This window comes from Neoarius graeffei, chromosome 22 (assembly GCF_027579695.1).
Source record: "Neoarius graeffei isolate fNeoGra1 chromosome 22, fNeoGra1.pri, whole genome shotgun sequence".
Classification (NCBI taxonomy): Eukaryota; Metazoa; Chordata; class Actinopteri; order Siluriformes; family Ariidae; genus Neoarius; species Neoarius graeffei.
In genome coordinates this window covers 37,098,279-37,110,395 of record NC_083590.1, presented here as the reverse complement: position 1 = coordinate 37,110,395, position 12,117 = coordinate 37,098,279, and the positions used below count along the sequence as shown (strand labels likewise).

Below are 12,117 nucleotides of genomic sequence, written 5' to 3'. Positions count from 1 at the left end.
TGGAACACATTGAAAAGTGCAGTGCGCATCTTAGTCTCCCTGAGCACAATTGTGAAACAAATGGCCCTTTTCCACTACCCTTTTTCAGCTCGCTTCAGCCCGACACGGCTCGCGTTTCGACTACCAAAAAACAGCACGACTCAGCTCGCTTCAGCCCTGCTTAGCCCCTAAAACTCGCACGGTTTTGGAGTAGGGCTGAAGCGAGCCAAACCGTGCCGAGTGAGGCTGGGGGCGTGAGCAGACACTCCCCTGTGCACTGATTGGTGAGGAGGAGTGTCCTCACATGCCCACACACGCCCCGCGAGCACGCTGGGATCTGTAAACACCACAAACCCGGAAGAAGAAGAATTACGAATTACGAGAATTTCTGAAGCCTTATGTGCCTCGCCTCATCTATACGCTCTTGCCAGTATCTGTTGGCGTTGTCGGGGACAACAAGCCACAGCACCAAGACCAGCAACACTAACGACTCCATGTCCTCCATGTTTATTGTTTACTATTCGGGTCGTGAGACTACCGCTGAAAAGATCACTGAATCAGTGACATACAGAGCATCGTGGACGAGTTCGCGGAGCGCAAGGCTCGTCGTATGCCCTTCAAATAATGCGCGCAGTAGGCTATTGATGTTTTATTATGAGCCATGTACAGTATGTCGCCTAATGTTTTTTTGTTTCTGAGTTACATGTTCGTTTGAAGGACTTAATGTACAAAATAACATAGTTGCACCCCGTAGTGTTGAAATTGGTAAACACAGTGCATTCAGTGAGGTTTGCACCGCCCTCCTTTTATTTCTGACTCTTCCTGTCACCGTTGCAACCTCTGAGCGCTCATTCGTATGCCCTTCAAATAATGTGCGCAGTATAGGCTATTGATGTTTTATTATGAGCCATGTACAGTATCCTAATGTTTTTTGTTTCTGAGTTACATGTTCGTTTGAAGGACTTGATGTACTAAATAACATAGTTGCACCCGGTAGTGTTGAAATTGGTAAACACCGCAGTTGCGGACATTTTGTAGCCTAAAATGATGTTATGATAAGCTTTAATAAAGGGCCCGGTCATTTGCCCCGCCCCCGGCCCGGCTCTGACTTGTTCCGCCACTGTCACTGATGTCACTGTTTGCGCTGCTTAACGACATCACGTGACGTCCACCCACTTTCGCTAACTCCACCCAATGCGTCCACCCACTTCCAGCCAGCATGGTTCAGCGCGGTTGTAGTCGAAATGCAACTCCAACAGCCCCGCTCAGCTCGACTCAGCTCGACTCGGCACGGCACGGCTCAGCCGCGTTTGTAGTGGAAAAGCGGCAAAAGTGCAGTGTGGGTCAGTGTCCACACACTGAAACTGAACTGAAACCTCAATGAATCACGTTTCTTCTGAACTTTGAGTAAATACTCAAAATAAAATGCAGTGTCTCACACACAGTAAAATTGAAAATGCAAAATAAAGTGCAGCTTCTTGCCTTTGGCCTTAAATGACAAAATTAAGTTCACAGTTACAGTAAGTCACACATCACTGAAGTAGACGGGAGGACTTTGGCGCTGTCCAGTGTAGTTTGCTTCGGGTCGGGTTTCGGTGGCTCCGGCTGAGCTAATATGTCGGGGTGGTGTTGTGCTAAGTAAGTTCGCAAGTTTGTTGTGTTACCTGAATATCTAATTGGAGCGAAACAGGTTTTGCAAAGTGCGTACTCTTTGTCCAGCTCACTTTTTTTTTTCTCCTTTCCTTTGGAATCCAAAGTGCCTCCAAACATCTGCCTTAAAGTTCGGTGGTGTCTCTAGGTTTACGTTAACAGCCATGCTTGCTTGTTTTTTTTCCCTCACTGCAACCACCGGGAAAAAAAGAGAAGACGAAGAGTGCCTTGCAGTGAGGTAGCGGCACAGCGACACCTTATGGAGCGGAGGTGCGGAAGTTGTACTGGATTTACAACCCGTCTGAAACATGATTTATTATTTGAAAAAATATCGATATTCAAATTGAGTATCGATATTGAATCGGAAGACAAAGTATCGCGATATCACCGTATCGATATTTTTGCCCACCCCAGTACGTACTTCCTCACTTCCTCGAGCAACCGCTCTTCGTGCTGCTCCATCTTCGCTCGTGTTTTTAAAAATGGCGGTCGTGAAAACAAACCAAACCGGGAAAGTAGGGAAGCGGAAGTGCGTGTACAGCGGATGTAGAGTGGACCAATCAGAGCCCTCTTGTCTGTGATGGTCACAATTTTTGGGAAGTGCGCGCAGAGCGTCTGCGGGGGGGGGGGCTTCGCAGACGCCATCTGCGACGCCATCTGCGAGGACTGGGTTGTCAGCATAAATTGGCCTTCTGACGTCATGTGTATTATTAACTGCAAGGCACACACATACACAAACACACATCATCCACCACACGCACTTACGTGAAAACACTTAGTGCGCTGCTCATTGAATCTCACATGCACGAGTAGCCTAGTTCAGAAGATTTTAACGCGTCTATCGGTTGACTGGATGGAAAGGTCAGTAGGCTACTATATTTTCACTTTAGGCTATGCAATATTTTTTGGATTGAGAAGCCTGGGTCAAATATCAAAACAAGCTGGAACAAATCAGGGATGAGAATGAAAAATATTTAAAAAGTCTGAAAAAAACAGGGCGGGCCCCATGGCCCAGGGGGGCGGGGCCCAGGGGTTCCAGAGGCTAATGATTTTTGGCTATTTTTTTATTTATTTTCTTTATTATTAGACAGGGAGATTATTAGACAGGGAGATTATTATTAGACAGGGAGATTTTTTAGTTTTTTTAGATTATGGCGTGCTCTTTTTCCAATGGTTTAGAGTCTTTTTTTAGGTTTGGGTGCTCTTTAATCCAAGGTATTCTAGATCCACAGCCAAAAAAGAGAAAAAAAAATCTCTGACTAAGGCACTCCAGATTAAAATGTCTTTAATATTTTAGACAAGTCCTACATGGACAAATTAAAAACAAAGCCCACGCGTAGCAGCATGGGTGCCTTCTTCAGGGCAATATCACAAAAGAACAAGGTAGCTTTGTTCAATATGTAGAAAAGGACAGGTGAAGACAATTGGATAATTAGTCCTGAAGCTCTACACATTGCTGAGTCCGCCCCTCACACAGCTCCCAGCACTAAAAATTTTCCATCAAAACTATCAATCAATGGCTTGGGCCCGCCTCTCACACGGCTCCCAAACCAAGACAGCCATCATTCAAAATATTGCAAAAACATCAAAAATACACATACCGTAAAATACCAAATAATAGCCGAGTTCCAATTAACCGCCGAGTTCCCTTTAACGGCCGGGTGTACGCGTGTGTTGTGACAAATAAAGGCCGGTTCCGAATACTCGCCGGGGTCTAAAAAAAAAAAAAAAAAAAGCGTCCGAACGTTCTATCTAGAATCTTGAGGCCCAGCACTTTTCTGGTTTTCTGGTGTTTAAATGATTTTGCATTGCAGAGTTTTCTACCGAAACAATATGAATGAATGAATGAATGAAATTATTTCTACAATACTGTTTACAACATTTTGTTACGTGATAATAAACATGCCATTTCAATGTTATAATCTTGGTCTACCGTAATATTTCTTGAGGAATGCAACTCCGTAACTTTTGACAGATGTCTTAGCCGATTACGTTTGACATGGGTGTGTGGGATATCACTTACGTCATCGAATGAGGAATACCCCTTTGGGTACACCCAACGAAAGCCAGCGTGTGTGGTGACATTGAGGACTGCGGGTTTCCAAGGTTGGACTGCTGCTTCTGTTAAACGACCTAAATTGCCGAATGCATGCGTCAAAGCACACACTGAGTTTTATTAAAGACCTTATACCATTTCACTTGCCCTTACCCATTCGGATCTGGAAGACGCTTTACAAAAAAGGTGAGAGCGTTCTAACATGCATTTCAGTCTGCTCGCGGCCAATCTAATCCAAGGGGCCTTTTCAACAAGTAATCTGTCGTGCAAGTTGGGCAGAAGCACGCGTCAGGCAGGCAACATGTAGGCCTACAAGTCAGTAACCTATTCAACTAACTTTCATCCGAACTTTAAGTTTTCTACGGGGTCGAGCCACCGTACCAACTCACTCGGGGAATAGGCTCATATCCGCCAAATAGGGAGACGTCTTGGAGAGAAACGTGATGCAAGATGACAGTATGTAGCCACTGCAGGTCACTTATTTTTCAGCATAAGAAAAAACCCTTTGGTTTGACACTTCGCACCCTAATTATGTTGCTTCAACGTCGCGCCCTCCATGCAATTTCAGATTGACAGACATCGCGAAGCGCAAAGGGTGGAGGCTGCATGGGTGAGGGTGATAGCAAGTGACCATAACTTTGCAGAGTAATTAAATCACAGTGCTGCGCACAGACAATGGTGTGGTTTCTTGATTATTTTGTAAAGCATGCGCTTAACTAGTCATTAACAGGAAAAGGTGTGTGATTTATCCTTTATCCACCCCGACTGTGCCATGCGAAGATGCATTCTGCGTCTTCAAAATTCCCCGAAGTCGGCACCGTGCTATCTGTAATCTAACTCTAAACAAACTGTAAGTTATACTGGTTAAAAGTAGGCCTATCTGAGAATGATTTTTTCCCCGTTTTGAGGTAGATTTTGGGGAAGGTGTTTGTGAAGAAGGAATTAATCGCCTGTTCCAAATAGCCGCCTAGTCTCTAATACGCGCCGGGTCTCTTACGTGATTGAGACAAATAATCGCCCGGGCTATTATTTGGTATTTTACGGTATATTCCAGTCACTGCAAGTATACACAACCCACATACATGCACAAAGGGTACAGAGAGAGAGAAAAAAATATAAAAGTCTTTTCTTTCAGATAGAACCATGCAAAGCTAAAAACCATCACAAAAAAGGTGTGTAGTCTATTTCCTCATTCAAGCCTAGAAACTCCATTGCTCTTTGTCTGGCATGCGCTACATGAACAAGCACACAGTCTCCCTCACGTGCGCACATTCTAAGCTGCGTGATGCAGAACTTAATGTTATATTGAGCGCATGCTCAAAAACGATCATTTTGGTCTGAAAAAGTCGGAAAACCGCCGATCGGCGGAAAATTCTCATCCCTGACAAATATTTCCTTCAGATAAGGCGGAACACTGTGCTTTGAACTACGACGTTAGGATGGGTGTCCTTGCTTTATTCACAATACCCTTGCCCTGCCCATTTACCTTCGAAACGGTGTTTAGCACCGTCCTCCCTTGTAAAACCAGTCACAGTATGAAGATCGACTGAGAGGGATGAAAATCAATTTCGTTACTTTTGTTTTGACAGCTCCTCGGCTCTCCGCTTAGCCTCATAGCCTAGGCCTATTTGAAGAGTTTAAAAGGATAGTTCGGGATTTTTGACATGAATCTGTATGGCATCCCCATCAATAGTGTCGTGCAAACACACTGACTTACCCCTGATAGCATCCTGTGAGTCCAGTTCTTGTCCAGTTTTGGTCCAGACGAAAGTAGTCCGGCAAGTTTGTTGTGGTCACGAAAGTAAAACGTTTGTCGTCTCAAAACAGTATGTGTTCAAAAGAGTGATATATTTGCATCACAAAACCGTTGCCAAATAAAAAGTCAGACCTCAAAATCGCTTGGCACTATTTTCTCTCCCTCGGTATCACTGCGCACTGCCGCCAGGTGACAGCCACGGCTGTTTCATTCATTGTTTACTAGTGATGGGAATTTCGGCTCTTTTGGCTCTCCTTACTATAAGGAGCCAGCTCTTTCGGCTCCTGAGATTTTATTTTTGATTTAAAGGAATACGCCACCCCCAGATGAAATTGAGTCAGTCCCTGCAGTCCCTAGAGTTGGATGAGTGAGCCAAAGCGTTCTGTAGCCGACCCAGCCATTGTCCTGATCTATAAACGCCCCGGTTAGCTTAGTCACTGTAATCCGGCGTGTCCAGCTAGCATTGTCGTTACAAAAGTGAATTAAATAACTCAAGATTGTTTATAATTATTTCTCATGACTTGTACAGTCACATCGAGTACACATATCAATGCAAATTAACACGAAGCGATTTACTAGACCAATTTATATCTGGAACTATTTTCAGCCACAGCACAGGCAAAGCACCGCTGCAGGCGCAAAGACACCGCGCAGCGCCTGAAAACGGGTGCGCAGCGCCTGAAAACCCGTTTTCAGGCGCTGCGCGGTGTCTTTGCGCCTTCCTTTTCCTACCTATTCCTTTAATTGCTGCAATTAACTAGTTAATTCTGATTCTATTTCTCCTCTGTTATAATCTGTCCTGCTTTTGAAAAGATCCTCTCTGGGACACATCCTCCGTGCCATCACGTGTGTAAGCCGTGGATAGAGTGCAGCCTTGGTCTCCCACCAGCTTAGTGGGTCTGCGTTTCGCTGTCACCTGGCGGCAGCACGCAGTGATAAGAAGGGAGAGAAAATAGTGCCAAGCGATTTCGAGGTCTGACTTTTTATTTGACAACGGTTTTGTGATGCAAATATATCACTCTTTTGAACACATACTGTTTTGAGACGAAAAACGTTTTACTTTCGTGACCCCAACAAACTTGCCGGACTACTTTCGTCTGGACCAAAACTGGACAAGAACTGGACTCACAGGATGCTGTCAGGGGTAAGTCAGTGTGTTTGCACGACACTATTGATGGGGATGCCATACAGATTCATGTCAAAAATCCCGAACTATCCCTTTAAGGCTACATCCACACGACAACGGCAACGAGATGTTATTTAAAAATATATCGCGTCCAAATGGGCAACGATCAGTAAAATATCAGGTCCATATGGCAACGCAACACTTGCTGAAAACGATGCAATACACATGCCACACCTCTAGGGGCGCTGTAAGACGGTCCCTTCGGAGATACCAGAACAATAGAAGTAGTAAGGACGCATGCGCATAAACTATTATGCGCGAGACTTCATATTAGCCACAAAGTCAGGAAAATCTGTTCGTAAAATTACATTATAATGACCAAATACAATGAAAAGTATTTTTCCAGTCTCACCTGTGAAAGGTAATCCCATGTGATCTCGTTTGGACGGTAAACCTGTTGGTACAGTTAAACGCAGCTAATCTTTATTCTCTGCTTTGACCTATCCAATATGGCGGCGAGGATGACGTATGATTCTAAGCGGAAGGCGGCGTCTTTAATCGTCCGGAATAAATTGAATGCTATACGTTGATGGATTAATTTGCTCTTCTACGCCCTTTTTGAGGAATGTATTGTAGGACTTAAACCAACATCTGAAGAGGTGAGATCGCTTCTTTTTTTTCCCTATTTTTGCTGGCGGGATTGACTCTGCCCTAAGGGCTATTCTCTCTCTCTCACTTTGCACCATTACACAATAAATATTCACAGTGAAAATATTTTGTAATCGTGTTTCATGAACCAAGTTATAGGATTTGTTGACAACTCGCATCGAGTTCGTTACACTTCTACCTGGCGTGAAGCACTCACAGTCATGTGGTTGTGACGTCATCGTAAACAAATCCGTTCTACTCATCCAGACGACTTCGCAACGGCAACGTTGCCAGATCTTTCCACTCTGGAACCCGTTCTCAAGAAGATTGCGTTTTGGGCACCCAAAACGCCGGTGCCGTGTGGACGCCAGGCCTAAACGATAAGCAATTGTATCGGAGTCACCTGAATCCGTTGCCGTGTGGACAGGGCCTATAACTAGCACTGTGATTGGTTGAAGTCTTCTTTTCTCTACAGGTTGCTGGTCAGTGCGGTTACACCCATAGACGAGTTGCCTAGTGCGCGAATGCACAGACAGTTGAACAGGAATATTAAAGATCTTTGATCTCAAAGCCATCAATGGCTTTTTGTGTATTCTGAAGTGTTAAATCGTAGCAGCGTAGTTTGATGTCTAAATGCGTATCTGCTACGCAAAATGCGTAAAGGTTGGCAGGTCTGCCTCTCACCCGCACTTTTTACAGCCATTACAACCACTCAATTCATTTTTAACATGTGGAAACGTGTTTTTCCGAGCCGCCTCTAAACGCATCATAAGCAGGCGGAGCTAAGGCGGCAAACAAACACCGTTGTGTGTGATCAGAGACGCTTTAGAAAATATTGTATGAGTATCTTTGGTGTGATTCAGATCTGGGCAGCACTTCTGTATGTTCAGCAAACCAGCCAAGAGCCTAAAGACTTTGGGGTTGTTTTACAATCAGGGTCCGCAAGCTAAAAATCACATTTAACACTTACTATCTTCAATATCAAAAGGCTTGACTAAATAAACTTGGTTGTTTATTGTAGCCCTGTGATCGCTCTATGTACCATGCAAAAAAATGTGGTGATGACGTTATTTTTGGTGAATGTATGGCAATGTGTGTCATATTTAGCAAAATTATTCGTGTCATTTAGAAAAAGTGCTTTTTTAACCACAGGTAGCTCCAAAAGACAAACACATATTTGGTTCCATATCATTGGAAACATAGTTAAGTTTTAACGGTGAATGCCAGTAAGTTTTCAGACTATTTTGATCAAATTAGTATGCATTTGTGTCAAAAAAAGTCCTCTCCAAGACAGCTAATTTTTCAGTATAAAATAACAGATCTAAAATGATTATTTTCATCCTAAAATGTGGTCAAGATATTGGGACATAAATATTAGAGACGACTAACACAAAGCTTACAGCCTTATATTTAAAAGCACTATGGAAGTAGTGGATTCTGAATTGTCAAAAAAAAGTCCTCTCCGAGAATCACTTCCATTTGTTTCTCCCAGCCCTGCTTAAAGCTACACTTAATCTTCTTTATCTTATAGCAGATTAAGACAAAACTACCATACACATGTCAAAAAATTACCTGAAATCTGTTCTTTAACTCGTCCTTCACTTAAAAACTGGTACAAGTTTGAATCAATTTGAATTTTGGACCCCTGTGACACAAACTTTGTACCCTGATTGTAAAACAACCCTTTAGACAGTTTTTTCCAAACAAACCGTGTAAGTTGAGTAATGCTGTTGAATGTAGATAATGTTTAGCTAAAAGATGACAAATAGATGTCAATTTAGTCAGCTAAGCTAGCTAGCTAACTTAGAGGCGGTAGTAACTAGTTACATTTACTTGAGTAACTTTTTGGATAAATTGTACTCTTAAGAGTTGTTTTGTTGCAAAATATGTTTTACTTTTACTTGAGTAATATTATAAGGGCCCCTTACACGTTCAAAAAAGTCATCAAAATTGTGTGTCAAAATTTTGATATCAAAATTTTGATACAAAGTTTGATCGTGTGTAGGGTGTTTTGATGTCAAAAATTTGATGTCAAAATTTTGAACCCAAATTTTGACATATCAAATCACTTTGATATTTTTTGAAGAGTCGTCAAATTATTGATGCGTGTGTGGGGGGCTTTATTGTTTGTTGACGCTTCAAACAAAAGATGATGGCCTCGCAAGTTTCAATAACTATCTTTCCAATTGCTTGTGGAGACGTTGCAGTCAGGAATTTCAAGTCTTCAAAAGAATTTCCAGATGCCAGGTACCTCAGTGTGATGGACAAGCGTTCACTTGGTGGTATAGATGAACGCATCACAGTGTCTTCTTTCAATATCAATGGCTTGACAAGGTCCAATAATTCATCGAAGGATGGGGCATCCATCCTAAGGAAATTACGGAAGTCCTCTGGTTCTTTGAGACGAAGTTCTCTGAGGAGGTTGACGTGACCGTACGTTCGCCGTTTCAAAAACCAGTCTTTCGACCATTTCCGTCGATGCCAAGGCGGTTCATTGTCCAAAGCGAACACAAGTGCTACGGCCACTGCTGCGTCCATGTCAAAGTTTTTGACAATACTGAATTTTTGATAGAAAAAACATTGACTCGTGTGTGGACATTTTACATCAAAATTTTGCATCAAAATTTTGATATCAAAATTTTGACGACTTTTTTGAACGTGTATGGGGCCCTTATCAATACTCTTGAGTAACGTTACTATTTTGGCTACTCTAAGATTACTCACTTCTGGGTAGAAATGTGTTCCTTTGTTATTTTTGTAAAGATTTAATTTATTTTTGTGGTAGTTAAAGTTTAAAGTACATGAATTGTGCTGATTATTATTACTGTATTCCTAATTCTATTTCAAAATGTTGCTTTCCACATATTTTTTAATCTTTATTGCCACAATAGAAAGAGCAGGGTGAGAGAGGAGACAGTGGGCCAGAGGCCAACAGGGATGATTATGTAGGGTCACAGGTGAGAAGAGAATATAACTAGCTATGTCACTACTACTATTCTTAATTCTATTTATAAATTTTACTTTATAGATTTTGATAGTATATCATTTTAAAGAGGGCGGCACGGTGGTGTAGTGGTTAGCGCTGTCACCTCACAGCAAGAAGGTTCTGGGTTCGAGCCCCGTGGCCGGCGAGGGCCTTTCTGTGCGGAGTTTGCATGTTCTCCCCGTGTCCGCGTGGGTTTCCTCCGGGTGCTCCGGTTTCCCCCACAGTCCAAAGACATGTAGGTTAGGTTAACTGGTGACTCTAAGGTGGGGTTTACATTAGACCGTATCAGCGGATCATCAGATTAACGTTTTTAAAACGATTCGCGTGCACATAGCAACGCCAATACACGATTTGCGTGCACACAGCAACGCCAATACACGGATACGCTCGGCTCCGCAGGCATCCTGCGCTCCAAATCACTCCGCCCTGAACAGCGAGTGCCCTCTGGAGGGTGCGCACTCCCCGGCCCTGCGCAGCTCACAGAGCGCGCGAGTGGAGTGCACGAGCAGTGATTCGGGACTGAGCCGCTGTGTGTGTGATCTCAGTGCATGTCGGGCATGCGCGTCACTTACCACTTGCAAGTGGAAGGATGGCAAGCCTAAAGACAATCATAACTACACAATGGGCAGTATTTGCATCAGTATTTGCAGTATTTTCATACTTTTATACTCTTTCATGAAAGGTGATACAAGGCGGAAGTCCGCGCCGTTTTTCAGCAGTCGCGTCACATGACCAACGCCAGCGAATCAGGAAGGTGGATGTCACAGTGACGTTGTCCAATGACGACGCCAGCTAGAGCTCAGCACAGCGTATCCGCATATTCTCAATGTTTATACAGCACCGGACCAGACACGATCTGGATTGAATACGTGGACCCTGACGGATTCCCGTTTCCCAGCGTTTCCAGGCGTTGTAATGTAAACGGACAGTGCATCTGTGAAGAAAACGAGACAGATACGGTCTAATGTAAACTTGGCCTAAATTGAGCGTAGGTGTGAATGTGAGTGTGAATGGTTGTCTGTGTCTATGTGTCAGCCCTGTGATGACCTGGCGACTTGTCCAGGGTGTACCCCGCCTTTCACCCGTAGTCAGCTGGGATAGGCTCCAGCTTGCCTGCGACCCTGTAGAACAGGATAAAGCGGCTAGAGATAATGAGATGAGATGAGATTTCGAAAATGATGGCTACGCCCCGTCATTAATCATGAAAAAAATAGTATGCAAAATAGGATGTGACGTCACTCAGAGATTTGATTGAGCTACTTTCCCCTGAAAAGAGTTGGCAACATTGAACTCACCTTCCAGTTCATCACCATGTGATGCATTCATTTCATTTCAGCCTTGTGAGATCACTTGATCACTCAAAAGATACAAACAGAGCAGCAGAGACTTAAACCGCTATTAAAATGCACACAGGTAAACAACTTGACTTCACACACTTTCCCAAACTAAACATCTCTTCACATCAATCAAGCAGCTAGTGAACCTCAGAGGAGTGCACACTTCTCCATCACACCCTCTCAGACCCACCTGCTAATCCAGAAGAGACAGTCCAGATGGAGGGAAATGTATCTGTTAAAGGGTTACCAGCTAAAACCAGCTTTAGAGAAGAGAAAGTGAACGTTTTGAGGTTTCAGCAGCTCCAGAAGAACACCATGGTGAGATCACACGTGCTCACTGACAACCCGGAACGAGACAGGAAAAAGCGCGAAGACACGTGTCAAAATAAAAGTCTCTAACTTCAGTATGTGGGCCATTTCCATCCCCAGGACATTGAACAGCGCCCTCCACAATTATTGGCACCCCTCGTTAAGATATGTTCTTAGGCTTCTAATAAATTCATTATTTTTTAAATAAACAGAGAAAAATCCAACCTTTAATTCAAGTGCATTTATTCAGTGGGAAAAAAAATCCCACAT

At 43.4% G+C, this 12,117-nt stretch overlaps 1 protein-coding gene across 3 annotated transcripts in view; it reads right to left on the bottom strand.

The window, feature by feature from the left end:
* Positions 1-11,884, bottom strand: part of ctps1a (CTP synthase 1a) — an 81,345-nt gene extending 69,461 nt beyond the window's left edge. For all 3 annotated transcript variants that reach the window (XM_060904780.1, XM_060904781.1, XM_060904782.1), the window contains exon 1: positions 11,729-11,884. The gene's annotated coding sequence lies outside the window, so the exon portion shown is untranslated. The remainder of the gene's footprint in view (positions 1-11,728) is intronic.
* Positions 11,885-12,117: the final 233 nt, after the last annotated feature.